General features: G+C 51.8%; 1 long non-coding RNA gene across 1 annotated transcript; it reads right to left on the bottom strand.

Annotated features, from left to right (window-relative positions):
* Nucleotides 1–224: 224 nt before the first annotated feature.
* Nucleotides 225–7,080, bottom strand: LOC140688601 (uncharacterized). Its single transcript, XR_012063299.1, has 4 exons — nucleotides 6,534–7,080; nucleotides 2,129–2,345; nucleotides 1,319–1,585; nucleotides 225–429 (listed from the first exon to the last, which is right to left on the bottom strand). It is a non-coding gene; the product is annotated as an uncharacterized lncRNA (long non-coding RNA).
* Between the last annotated feature and the right edge of the window lie 4,882 nt (nucleotides 7,081–11,962).

The following is an 11,962-nucleotide window of genomic DNA, read 5'->3' as shown; positions in this document are numbered from 1 at the left end:
CAAGGGCAGACTGGCTGGTACCCTAGGCCACCTTAAGCGCTGCCTTGAGGTTAAGCTAATGCGGGCCTGGCTCCTAATGAAGGTTTTTTTCCCTCGCTCTTTCTCTCAGACCACTGCTGCCTCCTTTCTTCCCCCCTCCTTTCTTCTCTCCTCCCATTCTCCTCTATGCTTCATCCCTCCCTCTCCTTAGTCCCTCCCCACCCTCCAAATCCACACCACCTTCCCTCCTGTGACTATATTTAGCTCAGTGCTGGGGGCTTGGAAAGGCGCTGTGGGAGCTGGCATCACGTCTTGAAGGGTCTGTCAGTGTTTCCATAAGAGGCTCAGCTGGGATGAGCTGATCCGTGAGCTGTCTCCTTTCCTCACCCCACCGGGCCGGGCTGAGTGTAGTCAGTGCATCGGAGCGCTCTCCCCAGAGGTGGGCAAGCTCTTTGGGAGAGAAAGGAACTGCGGGTTAATTTCGAGGGCAGCGACCTGGTACCCAGGTGACCAAGCAAATGAGGACTCTGCCATGTTAGGGTTAGGACTTTCAGGAGCCTGAGGACTGAGCCCGTCCCAACCACAGAGCAAGCAGCTCTGGAGCTGTGACCCAAGGGGAGATGGCTCAAATGTCAACTGCTGTCGAGTCCGTCCTGTGCGCCCAGACCTCGCTGTGTGTAAACATCACCCATTCATTTACTCCTGAGGGCTGGGAGACTGCCCGGAGGGAGAGGTAGGCCCACATCTGATGGCCCTTTTACAGACGTGGAAATCAAGACCCGGAGGGGGACGTGATCTGCCCAAGGTCAGCTAATTATTTCATCCCTTCCCTCACTCCTTCGTCAGTTACCTAGTAAGCGCCTATGGCATACTGCCATTGTATAATATACTGGGCCTTCTCAGTGGCAGAGCCAGAACCCAGGGTCAGGACACCCAGCCCTGTGAGTTCTCTACGATGAGCCCACAGTGCAGCCTTCAGGCCAGAGTTGCTGGTTCAGCTGGTGAGTGGTGGTTGAGCGCGAGCAGTGACACAGCCCCACAGGGACCATCTCTAGTCCTTTGGCCTCTCCCCTCTCTGGCTTGAGAGGGGCCCCACCACAGTGTTTCTCTGGAAGGTGGGCAAAGAACGAGCGGAAAGAGAACCCGAGCCAGGGGGTAATTCACCTTTCTAAGCCCACCACAAAAGCCATACTGACCACCCCGGGGAAGCTGGTGGCTCCTACAGGGCTTGGGATCAGGAGTCCTGACTCAGCCCGGGGCAGGGCTTCAGCAAATGAGATGGGGAGCGGGGGCAGTCCCATTCCATCCTCCTCCACTTCTCTGGGACAAAGCAACTTACCTCCCAGCCTCAAGGCTGCACCTACTTCTTCCTCCTTGGCGGGAGCATCGTGGTTTATAACGTGAGATCGTGAGATCATGTGGCTGGGTGAAAGGGTGGGGGAGAAGGGAAGGTTGTGCTGGAGATGTAAACAGGACCATGTGGTGTGTCGCCTGAGTAGCTAAGTCTCATCCATCCAGTCTCTTGGCCTAATTTACTGGACACCAAACAGACAAGTGATGATACGTCCGTTTCTCCTCTTTCCCTTGCTTCTTTTCTTCCCCAGATCTGCAAGGAACGGGGGAGACTTTTTAGAGACCGTTTCTCCCACGCATCCTCCTCTGGGAAGAGGCACGCTCACTCCCCACGCAGATGGACTGATGTCCCTGTAGATCACACGTGTATGCTTTATGTATTTATTCATTTTATTTATTGAGGTATACTCAGTGTCAGTTTCTGGTGATCAGCATAATGTTTCAGTCATACAAACATATACATATATTCGTTTTTGTGTTCTTTTTCATTATACATTACTACAAGATACTGAGTATAGTTCCTTGTGCTATACAGAAGAAATTTGTTTTTTAATCTATTTCTACAACTTTTTTTTAATTGAAGTATAGTCAGTTTACAATGTCGTGTCAATTTCTGGTGTACAGCACAATGCTTCAGTCACACATTAAAATACATCTATTCATTTTCATATTCTTTTTCACCAAAAGCTACTACAAGGTATTGAATATAGTTCTCTGTGCCATATTTTATATATAGTAGTTAATGTTTGCAAATCTCGAACTCCCGGGTTATCCAGAAGCTTTTATGGTGTTGCACCTGGAGGCCTCCAGCATCATCGAGGCTGCGTTCACTGCCTCCCCTGACTCTTCGGTTTCTCCTCTTTGCTGTCCTACTTTTCGTGTGTTTTCTCATCCTCAAGGTTCTGGGACAGAGCTGCGGACTTGGAGTCAGAGGACGTCATTTTGAATTCCAGCTCTATTGCTCACAGTGGAATGACCATATCCTTAAATTCTTTGAGCCTCAGTTTCTTCCTCTATAAAATGAGAGTAATAACACCCAGCGGCTGTGAGAATCAAATGAGGTAATGATGGGAAGCAGTTTTGTTTAAGCTGTAAACTGCCATACTCGTGGGAAGGCTCGCCATTAACTCCCCCTGCTCGCCGGACACCACAGACAGAAGGGCTGAGAAGGCGGCAGGACTCCAGGTTAAGCCTGGGGACCCTGCGTTTGAATCATAACTCTGCCCTCTGGCTCTCCAGGCGACCGTGGGAAAGCCGTGGAACCTCTGAGCCTCAGTTTCCCCATTAGTAAAGGAGGAGTCATTAGACTCCTTTGTCTCCTCCAGCTGAGGAGGTAAGTTGCTCGTAAACAGTGTTGCTCACTATTTCGGAGACGCTTCTGAGCTCCGCGCTGCCAATTACAGTTTATTGAGCACCCATCAGGCAGTCCCTGGGCTGGATAAATCGAACTTTCAAGGGCTAGGCTCTGCCCAGGAAGAGCAGCCATCCAGGCCCAGCCCTGCCAGGAAGAGCAGGGCACCTTCTCACCACACACGTGCCTCTGTTCCTGGACGAACTGGCCTGAGGAGAAGTGACAACTGGGTCCCACCCTTGGCAGGCCGAGAGCCAGCGAGACCCTCAGTGATCAGAAAGAAGGAAGGGTGTCCCCGTCGTGTCTGGTCTACTCGGCTGCTGAGAGCTCCTGATCTCTCTCTCCCAACGTCCCTTGCAGCCATCCCTCCTTTCCACTTCCTGGAGGGGTCTCCAGGTGGCCCTGTTGCAGTAACCGCCTAACTGGTCCTCACAACTTTGGCCTCGCTTCTCTCCCCTCCATCCCACTCCCTACTGTCGAATCAGTCTTCCTAAAATACTCCTTTAGCCCCTCGGTTTCCTGCGAAGCACCTTCAGTGACTCCCCATTGCCTGAAGGATCAAGTTCAAGCTGGATGAAGCCTGACACAGACAGAAAAGCAGCTTCAGAACCAAGAGAATCCTGGCTCTGGCCTGGATGGGCAGGTCGCTGCGACCTCTCTGAGTGTCAGTTTCCTCAACTGCAAGATGAGGCCAATAGCACTGATATTCTACTTCTGAGATTCAACTTTAAAATACATGACACACATATAAGGCGGGAGGAGAGGGTACAGCTCAAGTGGTAGAGTGCATGCTTAACATGCACGAGGCTCTGGGTTCAATGCCCAGCACCTCCTCTAAAAATAAAGATGTAAATAAACCTAATTACCTCCCTCCTCAAAAAGAAAAAATATATATATGTATGTATAAAAGGCACAGTGCCTAGTCCGTGGAAGTCATTCGATGTACATTCACCTCCTCTGCTTTCTTCAGTATTACTTGCCTCCACATCTCCACGCAGGTAAGACGTGCACCTAATTGCACACCCACCCTGGGACTTCTGGGAGAGCGACACTGACGACCAATACATCCCATTTATCAGGGCCGGGAGGGGCACTGCGCAGAAGAGAAAGGGCTTTGGGGTGAGGAGCAGGCTTCTGACCCATCAGCCTAAGGCTGCTTCAGACAAAAAGGGAAGACAAAGTCGCCCCGAGAACCGTGAGCCTGCGAAACTCCGGAAAGGCAGGAAACACCTGAGCCAAGAACACCTGTTCCTGCTGTGTGAGAGAGGCTTTCTTCGGTAACTGAGCCCATCCCTTAAATGACCTTGGCTCGGCCTTGGGGAACCTGGTCCACGTTCTTTCAGAGAAATAACTCTAAAAACCAAAAACCAAAACAAGCAGAAAACTCCAAGCAAACCAAAACACAGGCATCGTTAGAGGCGGAACTGCTGCTCCAGCAGCTGAGGGCCCTCAGGAGCGCGGGGCCGCGGGGCCAGTGGGCGCGGCTACAGCCAGATGACTTCATTTACCCGGAATCAAAAACCACAACGTCTGCCGAGGAAGAGTATGAGTCACCCGGACCCACAGGAAAGAGGGCTGGGGTGGGGTGCGGTGGGCAACAGGACAGGGTGAGAGAAGCAAGTATTTTGAGGACACGCGGGTTCCAATCCTGACGCAGCTCTGGGGCCTCAAATTCTTTGAGCTTCCTTCTCTTTAAAAGCAGGAGATAACCTAAACGCCATTGCGTAGCGTTGTTTGGGGGATTAAATGAGTTGATCTGTGTCAAAGACTTTAGCAGTAAATGTCACTTATTTTGACAGGCAAGCTCCTACTTTTTCCCCAAAGCTGGAGAAAGAAGAGCCACATTCTCTCCTCATCTTCCACTGGCCCTGACAACAACTCATGGCTTCAGTTAGAAGGACCACAACCCTGACACTCTTCAGAGGGGTGGTCCCCCAGAGCTCGGGACTCCCTGAGTTCCAGCCACTCCCTGGAAGTTCAGACCCACCTGATCCAGATCCTTAGAAACTTCAGGACCTACATCAACTCCTGATGGACTTGCCCCGACAATCCCAGCGCCCAGTCCATCTTGCCATCCTCGGAATACCCAGAGCACTTACCTTCTGATTCAACCAACAGCAAAACGCAGACCCTTCAGGGACATTCTTGTGTCATTCAGGTCTCATTTTATTATGCTGTTGGGTAATTTTCACGAGTGTAAATTTTAAACCCAACTACACCAGTAGCCTTTTCACAACTCTTCCTGCAGCCATAGCAAAGCTAGGCACACACTTGATGCTAAAGCGGTTTTGAATAAGTGAAATGAGCTAAACTTAGTGAGGGCATTAGGCTAATGAGATTAGGGCTTAGGGTCCAGGCCAAAGACGGCTCTCACAGTCCAGGCCGCCCAGGCTGCTATGTCCTGCTGGTCAATCAGGGATGGGATGAGTGAATGAACCTCCCACCACCTCCCACCACTGCAGCCAGAACCAAGGCACGTGCCCTGCAGGGGGTCCCAGAGCCTCTTCCTCCTCCACCTTACTGCCTTCCGTGATACTGATCTAGTTCAAGGTGACGGAGACCTTGCAGGACAGGAAATAGCTAGATGGAACCAGACAACGCAGACACTGCGGCACAGATTGGGGCTGGAGAAAAAGCTCAGGCGGGCCAGAACTAGACAGCCCCAAAGAGCAAGTGTCTCTGTGCTAACGTGAAAGTAGACGGTGCTTGTAAAGTAATAGGGCAGAGCAGCGGGTAACGCAGGGGGCCAGCCAATTATCTGGAGTCTGTGATGGGGGTGGCCACTGGGAGAGCAGTTCAAATACAGAAGGACCCCAGCCAAGGTAGCATCCAGGACTGGGGAGGCACCTGCGGACTGGGCCATGGCCAAGCTGAAGACAGAAAGACATTGAGTCTTGTCCGATTGGAAAGGGCTCCCAGAGGGAACACAGGACCCTGTGAGCATGGCTGCCTCGTTAGTCCTAGGCTGCGGAGGTAATTCATACAAGTGCTGCTTCTCTCAGCACTTGTATGGCCAGAAGCCGAGACGGGTGCAGGGACCTGGGAAGACAGAGGGAGGGGTCAAACAGAGGGCGTGACAGACAAAGCCGTCTGCAACCCGCCGGAGTCCTGGTAGTTTTCGGCACTGTAACACTATCTTGTGTGTGGAGCAATCCCCTGCTCGGGTGACCTGTCTGAAACTTGACGTTTAGATTTCACAGCAACACTTGCAAAATCCCATGTCCCTTTGTTCTTGTGGGTAAGATCACCCCCAGCTGATTCCCAGGATGGTGGGGCCATGGATGGGAAAGGATAGAACTCCAGATATTGTGGAGCTTGGAGGCAAAGAAGACAGTGACCTCAGTCTCAGGAATCAGAAGGTGCAGGGCGGACGGGGTGTCAGGGGGCTGTACCATTGCCCACTGACTGACGGCTGCCCCCTCACCCGCTCACGGCAACCGAACATCCTTAGGGCCGTTCCTGGGATTCAGTGCAGCCAGGGCCACCCCAAATGGAGGGCTCTTCTGAGCCCTTCCATGGCCTCACCCACCCCATCAGGACAGTGCTGCCTGGAGGCTCGCCGCTTTCACACTCTGACAGGCTTACCCTGATGAAGTCAGGCTAAACCATACTCCAGGGACAACCCTGTGGGGCTACCGATCAAAGCACAGCAGGAGATGGAGGAGGAAGGAGAATTCACTCCTGTTCCCTGGGGCTAGTGGGGAGAGGCAACATTTTTTTAAAATGAATATAGGCCTCAGGTCTAATATCAGTGGGAGTGTTTCCATCACACTGGGGGAAAAAGCCAATTACACCTGGCTTGAGCAAAATCCCTGAGGGAATCAGGAGTGGCTGCAGACAGAGATCTTACCAGGCCTAGTCATCTCGCAGCTGGACTTTCTAGTTGGCTCCACTCGCCAGTAGGCATTGTCAAGACGGCCCCAGCAACTCCAGGTGTTAACCCTTCTAGCTTCGCTTCTTCTGGAAGGGATTTCGACCGAAGTCCCAGAACTGAACCTCATCGCCTGGCTTGGGTTACAACACCCACTCCTGGCGTCACGAGTGGGGTCAACTGCTCCCAGGCTGCAAGGTCTGAGCGTGGGGGAGCGGAGGTTTTTCAAAGAAAAATCAAAATGCTGTTACCAGGAGCAGGCAAAGGTACAAAGGACCACTACACACTCTTGTCTTAAATCAGTGGGTCAAGTTTCTTAACACGAAGACGCCAACTTAACCGGTGACGCACGTGTCAGGGTTAGGTGAAGCATTTAAACGCAGTGGATGACATGAGGAACTTCTGACAACCTCCTGGGCCCCCCAAGAGCCAGAGTCATTCTCACCCACCTTTGTTTCTTCAGTCTTGAGACAGAAGTCAGCGCAGTTGACTCGAATGCCTCCAAGGCATTTTTAAAAACTGTGAGTTCAAGAAAAAAAATGGAAAGTGTTTAGCAAAAATTTCATCTGTCCTGGGAGTCCAAAATGGCAGAAACCACTTGTAAAATTCCAATTTTCACGATTCAGGGGGATCTCATGGCTTCAAACTGAGAGGGTGGTGAGGAAAGCCAAGGTGACTTCGGAGCCCAGGCACAGGAGGTCTTGCTTCCTGTGTGGCAGGAGTAGGTGAGAGCCATACCCCTGGCCGTAGACTGGGTTGGAAGAATGGGAACGGGGGGGAGGGAACTGGAAACGTGGCCGTGGTAGGCGGTGTGTGAGGGAGCCCACGCCAACCTGTCCTGAGTGTCAGCGACCACAGACTCGTCAGCTCGCTCACCGGGCTTGAGTTTGTCCACCAAGAGGCCAGACCCAGTAATAAACTATTTTGTGAACTCAAAACTTCTGAGTAAATGTTCAGAGAGGGCAGGCAGAGGCAGACGGATAGAGATGGAGGAAAGTCAGAAGTCCAGGAGCCACGGACCCCAGGCTTTGGAAGAGAAAATATGGCCTTTAGAATGAGGAAACTACGCTTGAAACCTTGTAGGGCCACATACCAGCTGTGTGACCTTGGATTCCTTACTGAACCTCTCTGACCTTCAGTTTCCTCCTTAATAAAAATGGAGATGAGGATATTAACCCTTCAAGTTGTCACAGATGCAAATGCAATAGCCTAACTAGAACCTTTCTCACGGTGCCTGGAACTTCAGATGTGCATGATCAGCAGTGCGCATAGACTCCACCCAAGACTTCCTATCTCAAACGCTTTTGAGCATTTCAACATTTGCTCAGCCGCAGGCAGCCTCAGAAACATGAGGGAAGAAGCGGGTGAGTTCCCAGAGGAAGAATCATTGACCCTACTCTTCAATTCCTTGCTTAGTATCTGTGGCTTCCAAAGAGGTCGGAGACCAATGGCCCTGTTCCCAAGCTCGGCAAAACCCAAATTAGCCTAGACCAGACCGATGGCGTGTTGTTCCTCCTTAAAAATCTCCAGGTGGCAGACTTCTCGGCCGCCGATCTGCCTCTGGAGTCTGCTAGTTAGTTAGGATGCTGTTTCTTGTGACTAACTCCAAACCCTCCAGCACCAATCATGTATTCATTCAACTGTTGATTCATTCTTACTATAATAAGTTATTGGGCACGCATTAACCATGCCAGCTGCTGGAAGTACAAAAAAAGCACAAAAATGAGCAAGACGCTTTGCCCTCAAGGAGCCTGGAGTCTACTGGGAAGGAGACATATCCATAGACAGTCATCGTAGTACACAGCAAGCACCTTAACAGAAGTCATCTCTGAACATTTTGGAACCCCTAAGGGGCACCTAACCTGAGTTTGGGAGAGGGAACTCAGGGAAGGCTTCCCAGCAGAAGTGACACTTGAACTGCACCTTGAGGAACTGCTGAGCGAGTAGATGTGAGCAACAGGTATTTTCGGAACAATTTCTCAGCCTTTATCACACAAGAAGCCTGGCAGGTCGGGCTCATTATTGCATGGAGATGCCATCACGTGGACTGCACTGGGGTAATTACCAAGCAGAAGTTACAGCCCACTTCCTGGGATGCCAGGTGATGCCACTTGGGCACCATGACCTCTTGTTGTGAAAGATGCGCTGAGGTCCTAGAAGCAGGTGGTCCCGTCGTACTGCGTCACTGGATGGGGGGGATGCAGGAACGGAGGCCTGGTCCTCACAGAGATTGGGAGTACTGGCCTGTTTAGAAAGAGTGTGGAACCATCTTTTTCTCTTGATGCAGAATCTGCTAGACTGGACAGTGGTGACAAGGACCCTCCAGCCTGGAATGTGGAAGGGAAGAAACAGGTGACCTCTGGAGACCCCCTCTTATCAGAGGAGCCCATCATTTCAGAACTTGGCACTGTATTTCTGACTTATCCCCAGGATCTTGGCTCAAGGTGCTGCCATTTGTCCTTCCCTCAGACTAATGAGCCAGGTTTCCCACCCCCCAGGGGAGGCGTCTATGCTTTCCACTCGCATACTCCCACGTCACACAGATGCAGGGAGCCCACGGAGGCCTACTGAAGTTGAGCACTTGGCAGAAGGCCACCCAGGGCACCAAAAATAGAACGCTGTCTGTGGCCACTCGTATTGATCAGGTGAGCCACGCCCTCCACACAGCCAGCGGAGAAAGCCAGATTTCACTGCCTCCGTTTTCTCTGCGCCCCGCAACCACCAAATCCCAGAAGACACTAAGAAGAGAAATGCAGCCAGACTGGAGGCAGGGGCGGAGGCCATCCCTCTTTGCCTGCCCTTGGCTCCGAGGATGCTCTGTCTGTCACCTGCACTCTCAGCAGCAGGAGGTGAAGGTGCCTGTAAGGTAGAACTTCAGAGGTAAATGTCAGTGCGGGAGGGGCTGCTGGGGAAGACTCAGCAAAAGTCTTAACCCGCCCCACACGCCAGTTCTGGTCCTCTTTCTGTTTCTGGCGGGTGCCTGTCAGAATCTGAATGAGAAGGCTTCAGCGGAGACCTTCTGAAGCACTTCCTTACCGCTAACAGATAAAAGAGGAACGTGTAACCGCAGGAGGCAGCAGGGTCTCCTTCGGCGGGGGGGGGGGGGGGTGAGGAGGAGGGCTCCTGCTTCCAGGCAGGGCCGTGGACCAAGACACTACCCAAGAGCACACAGCGCAGCTCCTTCAGGGGTTCGGCCAGGACCCCGAGGGCTCAGGAGCTGGGTGGGGCAGACAGTGGTCGGGTGGTGATGCCACTCCAGCTGCTATGACCCTCCCTTCGCTTTGGGGTCTGCCCTCCATCTGCCTACCCCCCTCTCCCATCCCTTCCCAGGCCCACGTTGAATACAGAGAGGAGGCGTCTCCTTCCCTGTCCCTTCTTTCTTGACTAGGAGCCTTTGCAGTGGGCACAGAAATGCTCCCTGTCCTCAGTTCCTGCTTAAATGATGGGAGAGACTGAAGGTCACCAGATCTCCCAAGTACACGAGCACACAGCTTGGGCCTCCCCTCGGAACAAATTCGACTCTCGGTTTCCGTGAGGGCCCACCACCTGAGAAACAGTGAAGGAAGGGGGGATGTCTGGAATCCCGGACGCAGCATCAGCTTGAGGACAGACCAGAAAGGCTAGAATTCAGTTCCTGGAATGCTGGCAGATTCCATGACTGCCTCCTCCCCTGCAGCCCTTCCCAGCCAGGGCTGCTCTCCCCAGTAATCCCCAAGTCCGTTAAAGCCCGAGGAACTGGCCGAAGGTGTGCACGCCGAGAAAGCCTGTCAACGCAAGGTGCGGGAGAAGAGCCTTGGGCCAGCAGTCTGAGGACCTCAGTCCAGTCCTGCCGTGCAAACTGTGTGATCCCAAGCAAGCCTGTCTGAGCGTCGGTCCCCCAACTGTAAAATGGGAATAATAATTCATAACCCCATTCTCCCTACTCTATAGGACTCTTGCAAAGATCAAATTATTCTGTGCAGGAAAAGTACTTTGTAAACTACAAAGTACTGTGCAAGCACAGAAGAATTATAAATGGCTCTGAGCAGAGGACCTGTGAGATGCCTTCCCGTCTGGCGTGGGGACCAGAAAACATCCTTCCAATTGCCTCTTCTTTGGTCTTCATTTGAAACTTAATGAGCACTTTAGGTATTGCTGACACTCCAATTAGGTTTAAAAATTAAATTTGAAAGTCACCACTTGTTCCCTTCTTTCCACACTGACTTCCTCAGCTCTGTTGAGCACAACCATTAGCCAAAAACTATTTAAATAAGTGGCACTTATTTGATGTAGACTGAAACAAATGAAAGACAAATATTTCAGTAGAAAAACCAATCACGAACCAAACCTGAGTTAAAAAAACAAACAAACTAGTTATTGAGTTCAAAGTGAAATTAAAACCAAACCACTACAGGTTCCAAAGCAATTGAACCAGAATGAAATTGGGAGAACGAAATACACTCCCAAGTGAACCTAACTGATTCTGCAGATCATCGAAGGCCCTGGATCCCAAAAGGGCTTCTGGCCCTGGCTTCCCCACGTCAGATTCTGCACTCCTTCATTTAATAGGACGCCCCAGATGTCCCAGATGTGCTAAGTCACCAGGGATGCAAAGATGAGGAAGGACAACCCCTTCCTTCCAGGAGCCGGTGGCCCAACACAGAGGCTTTTCCTACCCAAACGTGCTCCCAGTGCCTGGTTCAAATATCTCCCCACTTGAAATCCTCTTCTGCCTGAGGTCACAGAGCAAGATGGAACTCTCGGCACCATCACTAAGACTTGTTACTGCTAGATTCGGAATATGAAACCGGTAACATAACAAAACAGCAAAAACTCAACACGAAAAACGCTGAGCCTCAAAGACCTCTGTGGTGGCAGAGACAGGAGATGCTCTCCGACCAGCTCCTTCCAGCCAGCAGAGAAGGCCTCCTTTGCTTTCAATCAGCATCGCACCCTTGCAGATTCAGACAGGCTTTCTCATGATCTCAGCAAAGGTTGTCCCCTTCGGTCTCCTCCACAGGAATCCCAGGAAGTGGGGAAAAAATTGAAACTGTTGCGCGTTGAGCGCAGATGACCACCCACACGCAGCAAGAGGGTGAGCTGGAAGCCAGGTCTCCTGTGGAGGGCCCAGCAAGTTTCCTGCAGTGGGAAAACAGCCCCGGCGTGCTGCTGCTTCTGCTGCCAAGACAGCTTTGCAATTTGCTCATCTCTCACACCAGCACAGCCAGAGCAAGCCACCCCTTCCTCCTCCTTGGACCCTCCCAACTGAAAACACTATTGCCCTCCAGGACAGAGTCCTCCCTACCTGGTTCCTGAAACAACCGTCATCACCGACTTGAGAGTGAGCTGTTTGAGCGGAGACGAGCTCGTCTGGAGGGGGAGCCTTGGCTGTGTCTTTATCTGGTTGCAGCATTGTTTTATCTTCTATC

This window comes from Vicugna pacos, chromosome 23, assembly GCF_048564905.1.
Source record: "Vicugna pacos chromosome 23, VicPac4, whole genome shotgun sequence".
In the NCBI taxonomy this organism is placed as follows: Eukaryota; Metazoa; Chordata; class Mammalia; order Artiodactyla; family Camelidae; genus Vicugna; species Vicugna pacos.
This window is presented reverse-complemented; position numbering and strand designations above follow the sequence as displayed.